The following is a 17,581-nucleotide window of genomic DNA, read 5'->3' as shown; positions in this document are numbered from 1 at the left end:
AACTTAATGACCATGGGCTTGGGGGGGTGGGGGGTGGTGGAAACTAAGACTATTCAGGCATAACTCACCTAGAATATGAAAATCAAAACTTCTTACACAAGGGACAGGCGATTATAAAGGGAATTTGGTTACGTGAGCCAAACTGCCTTCAAGCAACAAAGCCAGGATGTGAGTTCTTACATCCCAGTCAAGAGCTTTAAATCCCCTTCTCGGGGGGGGATTTTAAACCCCAGAGGTTTAAAATCCAAGCCTATAGGCTAAGGTTTGGGATACACAATTATTCCCCAGTTTATGAACAAGGCAAGACAGTGAAGAAATTTAAGAATATATTGATTCTGCCTGAAAAGTGAATCACAGATAATGAACAAAGTAGGCATCAATTTTAGTGAATGTTTTGCTTCAGGAAACTTGTTTATGAGACCAAGTTTAGGCAATGTCTGGCCTTCTTATCGTAAACTCATTTTTCCTGTAAAACAAGCACCATAAGTAACTCGGGTCTCATTTCACTTCAACCCACAAATAGCAAAGCAACTGACACATCCAGATTGATTTGCTTTTACCAGCATGGGAAGATATATAGGTTTCCTTTGGTTCTAGCATAAACTGAATATAAAAGCACAAAGGAAAATAAATATTGCGGATAATGCTTGTTGGCCACAAGGGAAGACAATGTATTAGGGCTTTAGAAAACTCTATTCCAAGGAAGCAAGGGGGAGCAGGGAGGGAGCTTATCCACAGCTTCGTTGAATTCTTAGATATCCACAAGAGCAAGTGGTTTGGTTTGTGCCCAGGCAAGAAGAAAAACGTTTGCATACCGAGCCTGCTATTTTTAAAGCTGTTGTCCTAATGACTGGACAGTGACAGGTTGCACAGACAAAGTTGGTTTGTAAGAAACAGAGGAATTTATGGAAGCGATAGAGTCAAAGACAGGAGATTGGTGTGGCAGGTCTGAGGATCTGAGTGCTTTAGTAACCTGGTATTTTTAGCATTTGGGGAATGCAACCAAGAGGCAAAGAATCACCACTGCTCTGCTAGAGACATGCCCACCTCCAGGCAGACTTCAGTTGAGAAGAGGGGCCTCTGCTAAATCTAGGGATGAAGCTTTCAGTCCTGGTCTGGATACATCTGTGAAAGGAACCTGCGCTTGAGCTTGAAACAAGCGGTGTGTGTCATGCTCCAGCACTCGACTGGCTGTCGCGCTTTTCTCACTCGTTTCCTCAAACCAGAATCGCTTCCCACCCCTCCCAGCCTGCTGCTTTAGAGGTGCTCGGTGCCCCGCAGCATGGATGTATGTTGATGTCAGATCGAACTCATCACCTTTTTGCTTTATAACTGGTGAAAAAGAAAATAGAGCTAGTGATCTCAGCTGCTTTGAACAGTGAGTGATCGTGTAAAGCTCAAGCAGCCACTCCTGATCATGTAATTTGGGACAAGGTAAATTGCATGCATCACCAAGGTTTATGGATGCTGTTAATCTGCTGTGAAGACTGAGAATATGATTATTTCATGCCATGAGGGTATAACCATCAGGTAGAACTGATGTTCTCTGCCTCCTGCTCCTCTCTCACATTGCCAGTAGCTTTACTTCTAAACACAATATTCCTATTACCACCTATTTTGCTTAGAAGGAGGCATCTTTTTCCAAATACGCTGTTATCACTTACGTTTTTTCTGTTCTGCAAATATTCAGCTTTCATCAGTCCTGCATGAACACTACAATCTCACTCCCACGCCTCCCTTTTCTTTTTTGGGGCTGCAAACAACTGTTTCTGTAGCTGATGCCAATGCAATTTCAATGCTTGTGTCACTTAGAAAGGGACACACCCAGCACTGGTTCAAACATGATCAGTTTATTTTCCTTGCTAGCCTGATATGAATTGGTACTGCACGTGTTAGTCCTACCTTTCTGGAATTTATTTGCTTTCTTTTAATATGAACCAGAATTTGCAGCACATTTCCCCGAGATTAAATTTGTAATGGTGACAACCAAAGACATTTGTCTCTCGCAGGGGCTACTTTTAGAAAGGTTAATGCTGGTCACCGTTTCTAGGGAAACAAGGGACTTTGATAAGAAGCCCTTGTGACTAACCTATTTTTAATAACATTACATGTTGGAAAGGAATGCAATAAGGTTTATCAGCTCTAGACACAGATAGTGTCAATATTGTAGTCTTATATAGAAAAGTTGGCATCTGGGATCCGTAAAAGCCCAGTTATGAACTCTCTCTATTTTCTTAGGAAAAAAGATTGACCAGCCAGCTGTGTTTTGCTGAAAGCTGGCCTTTAGACTACTCTTAATAAAATGTGCACTGTAATAACCTGGCACTCTGAAAAAGCAAGATCAATGAGATAGAAGGACAGTAGTTCAAGATACAGATGTTTGGAGAAAGGGTCTCCTGAGTCAGGATCCTCTGGACTGCTCCATAAGCAAGCAGAAAGACTGTCTCTCTGAGAGAGGGATCTCATCTAAAGAGATTGAGAACCTATTATTTACCTCGGGGGTTTTTTTGTCACTGGTCCCTGCTGCTGTTGCAGTCTCTGTTTAAAGGACAAATGGGAAAGAGCCAGAATGATCTAGTCAGATGCTCTTTGAAAGAGAAAGGTCATTGACATGGGAATAGTTTTGGCGGAAGAAAAATGTGAACATCATGCCCAGCAGCAAATCCAGGCCTATTCTATATGAGTGGATATATTTTCTCTTGTGAAGAATTATGGTTTAATTCTTCAAGCCGTTGATGCCCCAAAGAGAAATTGGAGGGGGAGAGAAGCTTAGCTTTAAGAATACTCGCACTCTGCTACGTCTTTAAAGGATGAGAAAACTGGCACTACACAGTACATTTAAAGTGTGTTTATGACAGCTAGATTCGCATTATTAGAACTGGAGATCTTCAGGTTTCTGCAAGCCTTTGTGCTCCCCCTGCCGCAGTGCACATGCTAGGCAGTGGACGCAAGCATCTGCAACCTGAAGAGGTATCGCGATGGAGCTTCTGTTCATGCTCGTTTCAGAATCATCCTTTTAAATACTTTCCTCCAATTAATTCTTTGCTGATAGCTACTGTGTGGTGCAATAGCATAAAGGAAATTTAAATTTCTCTATGGAAAGCATCTGCTTTCAAGCAAACATGCCTGGGGAAATAATTTCTAAGCCACCAAAAATGTTTTAAGTGCCTTTTAAGCCACTGAAATCCATGATCTATTGCTATCAGTATGCAGACCCCTGAAACAGAATACCTCTTCCCTCTTTGAACAACTTGAAATCGCCAGTGACGGTGTAGAATTAACCCACGAAACCGCAAGAGGAGAGTAGCTGATCTTATTAGCGTGGTAGCGCAGAGCAGCGTCCGTCCCTCGGCCGCGCTGGCAGCAGACCCCCTCCTCTCATCCCGTGCCAAGCGCTGAGCTCCGGGCTGCATCAGCACCCTCCCCTTCTAACCCGGGCTAGGATAATAAACATTTCAGAGCTGTCATTGCTGCCTCTCCCCTGCTGACATCTGATCATTATGGTATCTTAAGAACGTTTAAATAGGTCAGGGTTTTAATGGGAGAGCTCAGCTTCTGGGAGCGAGACTGACAGCGCTGATAAATCAATCTCAAACTAACTCACAGCCCTAAGAAAAATAGCAAGGTGAAAACAGTAAAAAGTGAGCCTAATTAAATAAATGGTCTCAGCTCTTTGGCTCTGGAGATGCACCAGGGAAGGCAAAGAAGGTTTTTGTCACGTGCCTTCTCACTCTTCTCTCTCTAAAAGCTGACATTCCTCCACTCCCCCCCAAAAAGTTTACAGTCTCCAACAATCTTGAGCATCCCAGCCTGCCCATCAGGTCAGAGAGTATGTAATGGCATGTTTTCAGAATTGCTGTACATCCTTTTCCCAACTTTCATGTATCCTAATTGCCATTAGCAAGTTTTGGGGTTCTTTTCCCCCACCTTAAACTGCTCTGTATTATCCATAACCACTGGGGCAAGGCAGGGAGTTAAAGCTCTAATAATGCATGTAAGTAGTTCAGGTTAATCTTTTCAGTATTCATTAACTATGCATTTATTTGCACAGCACGTCATTAGAATTACCATAGCCCATTCACCAATTCTATTATGCCCTTCTGAAGCTAATAGTCAGAAGTATTTTAGCCTGGGGGGGGGGGGGGGGGGGGATAAAAATCCATACATGTCTCTCTAGGGTTTGTATTACGCAATCTGGCTTCAAAGACAGGGTCCTTCATTACCCCTACTTCAGCCTGTGACTAGGATACACTCTCTCTGCTCAAGCAGCCTGAAAACCACATTTCCATTTCAATAGGCAGCACTACCCTAAAATACTCCTAGGCCTTCAGACACAACATATTCTAGCTGCCGGTGCCAAGCTCCTGCAAGACAACCTGCCTTTCTTTGCCTTTTTCACATTTCAGCTTCAAGGATTCAGAGCCTGCCTTTCAGGTATGGGCAGAGGTCGGTACAGACCTTGCTGATCGCCTGGCTTTGCTGCTGTGGAAGTTTATTTTTCAGAGGAGATGAGGGGGAAAGAAAGGAAAAATATTCATGCCTTTTTAGACACAAGCGATTTTTCAATTTTTTGCTTCTGTAACTCTGAGCCGTAACTAGACTTTCTGTCAAGGATTGTTTGCTATGTTGTGTTTACCTTATGCCAACTGCAAACTATACTAAAAAATGCAGTAGCAGTTTAATTGGTGAAATAATTGCCACGGGGGGAATACTTTATTAACATTGCAAGTGCCGACAGAATAAACCCAATGTGACTGGCACGACACTAAATAGCAAGAACGCGCTACAGGAAGCAGACTGTGTGAGTTTTTCAGCATTTACATTCTGTAAAGCAAAGACAAGATGCTGTTTCTTTCCAAGCACAGCTACGCCGAGCTGGTCACCTCTGCCAGGAAACTCAGTCGGCAAAGCTCCTTGAAAAAATAAGGCCAGTTTTTAAAGAAAATCTATTTCCAGAGGTATTACTTTCTACCATGAGCTCAAAAAAGCACAAGTCTCTGCTTCTCACATGGTCTAATGATTTGATGCTTCTTGTCAGTTGAATTTAAACACCTCCAAAAACGGACATGACATCCCTCTCTCCAGCAGCAGCGCTCTGGAGCGAATGGCTGGTGTGTGCATATAAATATATATAAACACACACATGTATATATTTATACGTCTGTGTGTATATCTAAACATATATATACACACATGTATAGAGATTCACGAATGTGCAAACAAGTTTATTTTCTAGCCTCTCCCCTGCTGGCTACGATGCTCCACGCTTACAGCGCAATACTAGCTAAAACGAACTTTTCCCGTGGAGGCCTGCTGAACCGACCCCGTGGATGGTCGCCGTACCGCAGCCGAGCCGCGGTAGACTCCACCACCGCCGCGCTCCCCCCGCTTTCACCGCACCAGGCTCCTGCCACCCAGGCTCAGCACCAGCGAGACGCAGAGGCTGACGCCAGAGCTGAAACCCTGCCACCAGCAAAACCCCCCAGGAGCTTTAGGCTCAGCCTCTTTTCTGCACAGGGCATTTTTATTTTCCTGGACGAGCACATCGTGCCTAACCCCAGATTAGTTTCTGAAAAGGCATGGCGGGGCGAGATCGTTAAGGGGTGAGCTGCAGCACGCTGGGCTGCTGCGCGCTCCCATCTCTTCGGCACGGTTTGGGGAGGGCAGAGACAGGAGAGAGCGTCGGGGAGGCCGTGGTGAGAAAAGATCACCCAGAGAAACCCACAGAGCCCTTCGGAGATAGGCTATGCTACATATCTAGACCAAAACCCATTGAGAGACCATCGCCGAGATCGGCCGGGCAGTGCCTTTGCGAAGGAGGACCGCCTTTGCCACAACAGCCAGCAGCAGCTGAGATTTCCAGTAAGGTTACAGGCATAACTCTCTTTAGAATCACACGGGCTCCCCAGCAGCAGCTATTCCTGTTGTAACAGAATTGATTTTAAATGTCTGTTTGTGTAACTGAAATAAACATTTTGTCTTTATAGGGGAAAAATGAAGGAGATGGGGAAAAACATACAGTAAAATTATACGCTTACACAAAGCATATTGCACAAAGCCAAAGTACCTGCCACATACACATTTTTAGATCTCACAAAATGGTCTTAAAAAAAAAAAAAAAGAGTAAGAAGAAATGAAATAACACCTCTGGTATGATGATGCAAAGCTAGATTGCTGTAAAAACACTGAGCAAGAAAGGAAAATATGCCTGCCTCAGTGGGGGCCTCTGAAGCTTCACTTTAAATACCAGTAGCTCAGCAGCATGCAAATGCCAAACAGCTCATTTGACAGGACCACCAGCCCAGTTGTTGAGTAACATGTTAAATTTTCATCAAAACTCACTCAACAGAAAACCTCAGGTTTTGATCTATCCAGCCCATCCCACAGAAACTTCTCACCAGCAGCTCCAGGTATTCAAGCCTATTCACCGAAAAAGCATTTTGGAATAGTCTTGATTGAAGAGCTATTGCTGTACTGCCCTGTGGATGCAGACGGTTATTCACCTCACCTTTCTAAATGCTGTTCTGCAGGTCCAGTGCCTTTGCCTTGCCTCTGCTAGAGAAGAGAATGGAATCCTAACAATAACTCCTGCAGGGCAATAAAATAATATTTTTATTTCTATAGCTATAGAAAGATGTATATAATTTTTTTTTAAATCATCACTGATGTTGTTCAGAGAATCAAAATTTACAGCAGAAGGCTTAGCTGCAAAATTTAACACAGAACTTTGACAAAAATATAGGCTATTTTGGGGTATGAAAATATGCTATGGAAAAAAAAAAAAGGAAGCTTTATTTTTTAAGTTTGATTATTCTGCCTCTTGCCGGTCAAGATATACTGGTCCTGGCAGAAATTCTGGTCCTTCTTGTTGTACTGCAGCTGATGAACAGGGATTTTCCAGAGCAGAAAAATCTCCCCTCCAATCCTCACCCAAATGTGCACCAGAACCGCAGAGGAGGGATTGCAGAACTTAAGCGGAGATGATTTCCATTGCATCGCTAGCATGGTCTGGATACTTACATTCATCCATTACTGACACACCTTCATAATTCAAGATCTGCAATGTATCCATCCTCAGGAAAAAAAAAAAAAAAAAAAAGAAATTAAAAAAAAAAATCACCCTGATACAGAAATTACAACACCTTTCTAGGAAAGGGAAGCTGATTGAGGCAAAAATAGGAGCTACATCCATATAAACAATAAGGCACTTAATTCCCACTGCTTTCTCTGTGTGGAGTTACAAAGCTGATTACCTTCAAAGAAGAGGGACTACGCAGTCTGTTCATGACCACGCTTGCTGGACCAGGAAAAACCACGGTGCACTAGGGCTGTGAGAATTTGACAGTGCCCTCAGAGCAAGTCCCACTCTTCTCCATGTGGAGACGGGCTTCTCACCAGATGGGTTGTCTCTTTCATGTTTACTTGGTTTAAAAAGTAGGAAGCTTACCTGTGTAAAAACTAATGGCAAGTCGTTCTTGCCCGACCAGTTTATTCTGAATCAAGAACGAAAGGGGCAGATTTTAGATACTGAAAGTATAAGGAGCAATAGCACTATGTGGCACTAGTGTTCAAAACAGAATAGGTAGATACATTCAAAGATAATAGCAATGCCCATTATGTTTCAAGTTACATCTCAGGGAAATTTGGCTCACTCTTCATTGGACACACAGACTTGAATTTTAGCTACTTGCAGCAATCAGAAAACTATCCTGAATACACCTGAACTACTTAGTTTTCTATTGCCACACAGGGTGTCTGTGCCTTGGGGTGAAAAAAGCATGCAAATTGGAGTATGAGACCAATCAGTAGAATTTATTTGAATGAGAGAAAGAATCAGAAAGCAGACGTATAAATCCATTCCCCAGAAATAATAAACCAGATGCCAATTAAGACAGAGTCCAACGCTAAGCAAGAATTCTATCCCATACCCACGCAATGCAGACAGGTCTTAGTGATTTGGTCACAGTGTACAGATAAAGTTCAAAGAACAAAAACACCCAAATACTCTTGTAACCAGAAAGGACACGCTCTTTCAGACTACAGCTTCAAGATGTATTTTAATGAGCATTAAAAAAACCAAGTATGAATGAGCACTTTTGTACAGCTTATGGAAAGGAGGTTCCAAAAGGGCTAATGAAACACAATCTTCCACTCTCTTCCTATTCCCCATAGCACAGCCTGTTTGTTAGTAGTAACAACATGTGACATGTCACACGGGGCTCCGCTGAGCTGAGCTCCAGACCTCTGACACCAAATCACCGATAAAGTCATGACATGGAAAAAAGGGCTGTCCAAGTGCCTTCACAACAGCCAAGCTCTGGGAGTCAGCAATGCCCACCTTAATCCAGCTACCTCCACTAAGTGTCTCCCACCACCGTTACCAGAACCAGAGGTGAAAAGGTATTAGCAAAGGAAAGACATTTTTGCACAGAGCTCTTTCACTGGATGGGGTTCGTGTCCGACTTCCACTGTCCAGCTCAGCAGCAACGGGCTGATCGCGGAGAGCGTGTGTGTGCGAGGGCAGGCGTCAGGACCTCAGCCAGCCATCACGGCTGCTCGCAGCGGCGTGCGTTCAAAGAGCAAGCCGAAGACAACCATTCAGCCACCCCTTACCTTATTCATATAATTTAATTTTCCTTAGCATCACCTCCTTTCTCTTCCTGCCCTCACCTAAGGACAAGGTGATCTAGGAGCCGGCCCGTTATCTCCCTCCACACCATTCTCTTTTTGGACTTGGGGGAAACGCACGGCAGAAGAAGAGCAGCAGGAGAGCTCATCGCTTGGGGCTCTGCATTTACAAAACAAGACAACCATGTATGGACAAGAAAGAATAATTAGCAGAAATTGTTTCAAACTTACTCTTCCTTTCTTCGTTACTGTCTTCAAAGATGCCCCCTTCCTCCCCCACAATAAACCCCTCATTGAAACAGCAGGATGGACACATCACCTTGGATGTTTTTACAACCTGACAAAACATATTAAGAACTGACATCTAATTCATCAGTGTCAAGATTCAGCACTTGTCATGTCTATCAGAATTTCCTTAGAGATCTGAAATACCAAAAAAGGAATCCAGCACTTACTAAGAGAGTATCTTCCTAGCCATAAAGGATTAGGGCCCTTAAATAAAAGAAAAGCTGAAAAAGCTGAAAATTCTGTGTAAACTGATAATAAGAACAGATCATTAGTATTCAAAATGCAAATACACAGAGGATATACCACCCTCCTGCACCAACAGTATTTCCAATCAGCCAGGCTAAGTAAATCCAGCCCAGTATTTATGTATTCAACTTGAAGAGAAATACATATTAAGGACAGAATTACAGTTAGGAATAAGACAACGATGCTGCCATTAACCTCCAACCAAGCATCACTGATCCAGGAAATTACGAGATTAGCTAAAAAGAAATCCAACTAAATTGAAGTAAGAAACATATAGTTAGGGAGTTCAAAAAGTCTTAATGCTGCTGTATAGTGAGGGCAGACTGTGACTAAGGCATCTGAGTGTTTGTATTCCTGCAAGCTTTTTTAAAGCTGATTCCACCTTTCTGAATTCATTGAATGAGTAATCACTAGCATTCATTCATTTTATCAGGCTTTTTTGCTTTTCCTCCCTTCAGGAAGTTCCCATTTCAAAATGACTGCATGGAGACTGAACGAGGAGCACCAGCTGGGGCTCCTGCACCAGATTTCTGGCCTTCTGGAGGAGCAGAGCACTATTTTAAGGGCAGAGCTACTGGAGAAGCATAAGACAACCAGTGGTTGCCAGTCTTCTAAAGAGGCTTGCACCTATTTTCCATGACTGGAGCCTCACAAAGCAGTCCATTCCACTCACAGGTTTGGTTTTTAATTCGCACTAAAAGAACTGGCTTAGGGCTTTTTTTTTTTTTTTTTTTAAAGGGAGAACACATACAAAGAAATGGTGTGAAGATCCTACTTTCTGAGTCCTGCCAGCACCAAACTTCTGTGTTCTCTGTGGTTCTCCCTCATTCCCACCAGCAGGCAAGGTTTCAGTGGTATGGGGGACATTTCAAGTGGAAACACGCAAGCCACTCAACCATTAAGCCATTTAAGCTTTAAAGACTAAAGCTAAGTAACACAGTTAATCCACCAGTGAAAGTTTATGTGTGCCCTCTCCCCCGTTAGAGTGGCATTTCAGCCACTGCAGAAGACTGATAGTAAGTTGTGTTATCTCTGAGATCACAGTGGACCTATTTAAGAATTTTTAGCCTGGCTGTACTCTATATGTAACATTAAATACAGCCATAGCTAATAACTTGGCTTAATTATTAGCTGATTTCTTCATATACATGTGGGCAGATTATTTCAATTATTTTTAATTATATGGAAAGTTCCAAGTGTCTGTTTTATTCCATTAAGGTCATTCAGAACTTGGCAAAACCCACAAATGCTTAATTCTTTAAATGACAGTTTTTAATTAATTTGAACTCAGGCTAATTAAAAGATTTGCAGATTGCAACAATCTAGTCCATTTTCAAAAGGCAAGCCTTTACATCTACAGCAAATATGCTCTATTTTCCATTCAGATTAAAGATTCAGCCCCTACTTTAAGTGCAAAAACCTCCTCCAGCCCTAACAGTGGAATTACAACTGATAGCAGGTAATAGAAGTGCTCCATCAGTTTGGGCTCCAAGCTACAAACTGTCTCTCGAGAATACCCAAGTCCACTGCTCCCACTTGTATGAAAATCTGGGCACTGGAGACAGGAACAAGAGCTTTAGCCAGAGCCTTTGGTGGTAACAGCCTCAGCTTCATCCCCCTCACCTACCAAACACTTACCTGTTTGTGCAGCACTGTATGAAGGGGGAAAACAACACCTAGCCCTGACAGCCACTGACAGCCCCCTGCAACAAAATAAGGGAACTGTATTTGCTAGGTACCCTACAGAAGCACTAGGTTCAGTGGATAACTTCAAAAAGGAAAGAAAAATATTTTTCTTTAAATTTGTAACCAACAAAAATAAGGCTGTGGTGACGCTGTAGATCTCTCCCCGCCTACAGTTACTTTTGTCCTCACCGATCGATTCCAATGACATTTGACAAAGTGGCTCTGGTGACAGTCCTACAAGCTAGTAGCTGGCTAGAAGCTGGACTCTGAAGCCAACATGGGTGGAAGTTGTTTTTCTCATATTCTGTGCACCAGAGCCTGGGCCACCTAGCACCTCCATAATTTCCAAGCCAGCATCATGACATACTGTTTCCACCTTAGTGGAACAACCTCCCCAGGAACATGGCAGAGCCCCTGTCGCTGGAGGGCTTTAGGATGCAATTGGCCAAGGTGCTAGATCATCTCATCTAGGCTCCCTTTCCCACGAAATGTTGGACCAGATGATCTTCTGAGGTCCCTTCCAACTTGGGCTGTTCTATGACCACTGGGGGCACAGCCGTGAGGAATCTGAGGTCACTTTTGCATAGAGAAAACAAGGGCTTAAGGAGGACAAAGGACCCGACCCCACAGTGCAGAAGTTTTGCTGCTTTCAGTATGCACTGCTTTCAATGCATGAAAGTCACTAAGTCCTTGACTGACACGAACAAAGTTGGATTTTCAGCACGACACCTTCACACAGCTGCTGGCAATGAGCTTCCTTCATATACAAATATAGTTAATGTATACAGCGATTGTTGGCTTGATTTCTCCATTTAGAGTGAGTAATGCATATAGCCATAGTAACCAGCTCCTGCCACTGAGTCTTCCTTCTCTTCTGAAGTCAATCTGTTTATGCATGGGTCTGTGAAGAGGAGTTTACATTTCTCCTGGTTGGAAGAGTAGGTGAGGGAGACCTGGCTCCACAGTTCTGCCACACGCTGCAGAAATGACACGGAGTGACCTTGGCTATTGTTCTGTAAGTGGTTTTCCAGCATGTCACATGCATCCGTTACCCACTTATCGACCCACTTGAGTCTATATAAACCAGCCAATATTCTCTTTGCTAAACAGGGTTATTAAAAATGCAACATTGATGTGCAGTAATACCTCCAAACAAATTTCCCAGTCAAGGTATTAATAGTTTTAAGGTGTTGGAAAACCATTTTCAATGAGTTCATGGAGTTTTACAGCAAAATAGGTTTGTAGCTAGCATTCACATTAGCATTGTGCCTGCTAAAGAATCTTGAATCTGATGACATTTAGCTTTTAACGTTTTAAAGATACAAGCATGCCAGAGCCTTTAACACAAGATAACAAAATCCAATTTCACTTGCCTAGATCAGCCTTTGTTAAGTGTTGCTACCTGAGTGCCAAACTCAAGTCCCAGATCTGATCTAAGCTTTAGCCCATTCTAAATGGGTAAAAATAAACACATCCTTTCTTCGCCTTTATGGAGATGAAAACATTGCAAAGAAGGAAGTACATGTGTACTATGAAGACCTGAGCCAAGCAGCAAAGATTACCCCAAAAGGACATGCAGCAAGTACTACTTTAGTTGTTGAGCTCTTTATAGTAAATAATGGTGTTTATACATAAAATTAATGATTCGGATAGTGGCTTAGACTACAGACCTGTTCTGGGAGAAGGGAAAATCCCACCTCCTTCCCCAGAAAGCACTAAAGAGATTACAGAGGCCTTTGCATAGAGGAATAATATGTAGAGACTAAGAAAAAGCTGGAAGCTATTGTGATATTTTTAATTGTTACACAGTACCTTACTGAATGAAAGGAAAGCTGGCCGTATGCATGAACTGTGGAAAGCAACTTATTTTAGACAGCAGTAAAACAGGTTTGACATAAACTGTTAGGCTTAACTTCACCTTGGGCTCTGCACAAGTGCAGAAATTACCAGAGCCCAGCTGGCATCAGTAGCCCACTGGATCCCTTAGCTTATCCCTAAGTTGTGAGGCATCATTGTAACTATCCAACCAAAAATTACCAGTTTGTATCAGTGGTATGAATGGTCATTGTTTAATATTTCAGTCCAGCAGAGCTCTCATCCAAACACACGTCCTTGCTAGATTTGCCTGGGACTGATGAAGTTTAACGAGTCTGGGAGAAATCCAGGAAAATGTTATCACTCAACAACAGACAGAGACTAATGCCAGACCTTCAGCTACCTGATCTAAAATTTTTATCATGCTTTGACACTGCAATGAATGGAAAATACTTCCCAAAGATTAGTGCCACTCATCCTATCTCTCCTGTAATCACTTTCTACCTTAAGTTCTGAGAAACAGAAGAATTCTTACAGAATTCAAACACTGACATTTTAAACACTTTCCCTCTAACCTGAGACTTATTGACATAAAACATCAGTTTTACCTCCAGAGGATTTTAAGATAGAGGAGACTTAACAAGTATCACCCCCCCCACCAAACAGTGAAGTTATCTCCTGGAGAACTGTACCTCAGAACTCGCACTTGCGTGGGCTCAGCCAAAAGGCTTTTCACCCTCTAGCAATCCTCCTTGTGTGCAGACTTGGTAAGCTAATAAAATTGTATCTGCAATTTAGGTCTAGCTTCTATCCTTTCTTCTCACCAGCTTATGAATAAACATGACAGTATCATCAGGCCTTGAGTAGTTAGATTTATAATAAACAAGGCTTGGGAGCAGGAGGGAAAGGGGGAAGGAAAAATGTCATTTGAGTACTCCAGGCTTCAGAAATAGAAGTAAAATTGGAGGCTGTGCGACCTCGCTCCAGCACCTGCGTGCGTAAGCGCTCTGCTTCCAGTGATGTGATTAGATGCTATTTTTCCCCTGGGGGCTCTGCCTCATTCTGCATGAGATAGGCCTGCGTGGGGAGGAAGGCAAAGTCAGGTGGTGAAGGAGACACTGCTGTCTGCATGTCCCTTTTCACTCTGTTGCAGAAGCTGCCTTCTGTATGAGTCAGAAGTGGGAAAAGAAAGACGATTTTAAGACTCAGGTAATTGCTTGCTGCATTAGTATGCCAGGAGGCTTCACCACAAAGTACCTGTGTGATGGCAAGCAAGCCATTTACAAGAACTTTTAGATAGGCAACCACCATAACTGGTTTTATTTTCTGTGCAACTAGGTTGAAAACCCCTGATTTGCATGGAAATGCTGAGTGGAAGCGCATGCAAGTACTGCATGCCAGGGCTGCAGTCAAAACAACCAAGAATCATTTTCTGGAGCTGTAGAAAGCACATCCGTGCATGCATGTATGAAGTGTTATGTACTAACAAATGGAGGGTTTCAACTTCCCACACAAGGAGCCCCAAATTAGCAGTTTACCCCAATTTGCATCTTGATTCTCTGTTGGTAACATGAAGGCAATTGTATGTAGATACTGTAATGATAAGTACTGTATGGAAATGAATGAGTGAGAAAGGCTATACGTTAGATATTTTACCTTCATCTGTTCAATAACTACATATGGGCAAAGGTTCTTCAGACAGACAAGCGTTCGAGCACAGTCTAAGCAGCAGCATGTGTTTGAGCAGTTACGAGCTGCAGCCGTGTTCTGCTCATGCAGGGAGAGGCAGGAGCAACCTCTATTCTGGCACTCCACAGAGTCGAGCAGCCTGTTACTCTCTCTGGGGGAGAACAGTCACCTTGGAGGATAGCATGCATCAGCCAGCCCAAAGATTGTGCTTTCCAAGCACACCATGCCTAAAAATATACAGCACTTCAGCCACAGACATTAAACAGGTGAAGGAGTGACAGCAGCCTCACACGCAGAGAAGATGCTGTTCCCCAGTGTATTAACCCCCCCTCCAATAAAAACGACTTCTGCTCTTGCCAGTGAAAGACATAAAGGCATTTGCTTGGTCTTTGCAGAACACAAGCAAGGCAACAGCACAATACCTTGAAGCATACTCTGAGGAGCTTTTCAGCGTTGAAGCAAACCATTAAAATGATACTGAAATGAACACAATAGCTCTCTGAGATTTCCCACTGCCTTAAAAAGCCACAACAAAGAAGTTGTATTGGTTCACCTCATCCTGAATATAAGTAAGAAAATTAAGGGCTTCTTTTAAAACTAGACTCACTTCCAATTGCTAGATACATGATAAAAATAGCCCAAATATATTTTTCTAAGCTTTATCCTTAAAAGATAAAAAGAGAAACAATTAAGGCACTTGATACAAAACACAAGCAAGCAGAAATGGGTTGTGACCATGGCCCCCACCCTCCAACCAAGATTAAACAAAATATATTGTAACTGAGCAGCACTGGATTATTTTTCGCCTGGGGCTTATCAGAAGCCTCTGGATTTTTAAATTACAATAGCCTTCTATTTCCTTCAAAGGTTATAGGACATTCTGGCTGTACTGTAAAACACAACTGAAATGCAACACTTGCGTATCAATATACGCAAATAATACACCCAGATAGATTATTCTGAAGTAAAACCGAGCCAAAACAACAGCTGCTTACTTACAAAATTAGTTTTTAATAACTTAATACACCACAAAACCCTAAACCAAATTGTTTGCTCAGTTACTCTGAGAAAAATTTAACTAATACGGTATTTGCTCTCTCATGTGAAGGCTTAGCTATGTATGGGTAAATCAAGGGCTAGCCATCCCTGCTATGTGGGAGATCCCAGCAGTATGAGGTGCTTGTTCTCATGCAGAGATAACCTTTTCAAAGACGTACTTTGGCCCAAAGGAACAGGATCCTACAGAATTTAATCAGCGTGTATTAAGTGACAAACCCACAGTCTGGACTTAGAACAGAGACTCTGTATCACAGGCCAACCATATTAAAAGAAAACTGCAGTCAACTATTATACTACAGTAGCTTAGCCAAGGAAATCTGGGATTTTTCCACTCCTATCAATTTGTTTAGGATCTGGTGACACAGTCTCCCCTTTTCCCTGCACTCTCTCCTGTCCTTATCCCAGAGCATAAGCAGTGCTGGGAACATCTCACAGAAAAAAAACCAATTGCACTGGCTGTCTCCCTAGGCTTCCCACGTTGCAATAAGGAATGTGTAAGCCACCTTCATCACGTTTCTCAAACGCTGAAGAGTTCATTTCTGATGCAGAGCTTTAGAAGAAAAAGATGTTTTAAATCCCTGCAAGCAAGCAGGCCTTTCAAAGTCCATCTAAGCAACAAGAGCTACAATGCCTGCTGCTGAGTAACATTACATTGTCCTTGGTTTTGTCTCTGCTTTCTTTAAGGGCCCCAGATGTTTGTATCACACCCACACCCACGTAGTATGCTGTGTTCAGGACTGGGATTGTGTACTGACTGAAAAGATACTTCAGATTATTCCCAAATATGCTTCAAGGTGCTTTGTACCATCTTCCTTCCTGCCCCATACACTAAATAAAGTTTTTTCATGATCTGCTTTCCTCAAGGTTGTGCAAAGGCTCAGCTATTAGCCTAACAGCTTCGGATTCAGTTTTACAAGTGTAATACTATGCATGTTTGATACAACCAGGTTGAACGCTTCCTGTTGCCATTAAGACTTCTTGCCTAGACTGTGGCCAATTTTGTCCATGCAGTCCATTTTCCAAGCTAGGCCAGAGCCTGCACTGCAAGACTAAAGTTCTGTGGTAGGTGAACCCAGATTTCTTTCCTCCCAGCCAGGTGCCTTACCCCCAACACCATCTTTTTTGTTTGTTTGCTTCCCCAGTCAACATTGAGAATACATAAGGCTAAAGGAGAAAGTTGCTGCCCCACTAGTTTTGTTACATTGTTTTCCCTTTTTAGTGGTTTCTCCACAAACTTTCTGTTTAGAAGGGAAGATACTGGCAGAAGGAAGAAGGCAGCATGCGGCGATGCTCTTACACATTCTCCTGAAAAGATGGGGTAGCAGGGCAAACACCACAAAAGTTTTAATAGAGATATACCAGTAGACTTGTATATTTCCATTTCCAAAGACATCCTCAAAAAAAAAAGAAAAAAAAATTCTATTGTTATGAGTAAAGTGCTGCAATGTTTGCTCAAAACCCAACACAGCCCAACAATAATGGGTCAGGGAGACAAACTGTAAACACATCAATGGTAGCAATGTATATAAGGGCTCCCATAATTCCCAAGCTTCTGTTTTCAGACAAAAGCGAATAGCCATAAAAAACCCGCCAACCAACCAAAGAAAACCCACCCCCACCTCCTAGACTCAAACTTGCATTTATAGGTCAGTTCAAAAGCCACGCAGGCATAAGAGGAGACATGGAGTTTCTAATCACATACACGACACTAATGCCGAGCATGAAACACATGGATGGATCTAGCTGGCTCTTCTTACTGATCTCCCTTGACAAGAATCATTCATAATAAGACAAGATATTCCAGCTGACCACCAGCTTTTCAGCCAAGACCATCAGTTAATCCCAGGTCAAAGGGCAACATGTCAGAAGGGACATGAGGTTGCTCCTTAGGAAGAGTTCAACATATTGCAACTATGAGAAACTCAGGCATAGCAGATTCAAACAGAAACTGGACATAAAAATGAGGACCATACTACCTTGTTACTTCTGTTCTGAAATGGATGGCCTCTTTGATAAAGGTGCCTAATTTTTCCAGCAGTGACCAGAACAATCCAGACTGCCACTCAGGAGGTGGGAAAGCACCTTGCCCTGGTTGCCAGGCATGGTCTGGGACTACCAGATTGTTTACATCAACAGCTACACAGTTTTCAGCGTGGCATAATTCAGCCTA

This window comes from Harpia harpyja, chromosome 8, assembly GCF_026419915.1.
Source record: "Harpia harpyja isolate bHarHar1 chromosome 8, bHarHar1 primary haplotype, whole genome shotgun sequence".
Taxonomy (NCBI): Eukaryota; Metazoa; Chordata; class Aves; order Accipitriformes; family Accipitridae; genus Harpia; species Harpia harpyja.
The sequence above is the reverse complement of the archived record's forward strand: the minus strand, read 5'-3'. Positions refer to the sequence as shown.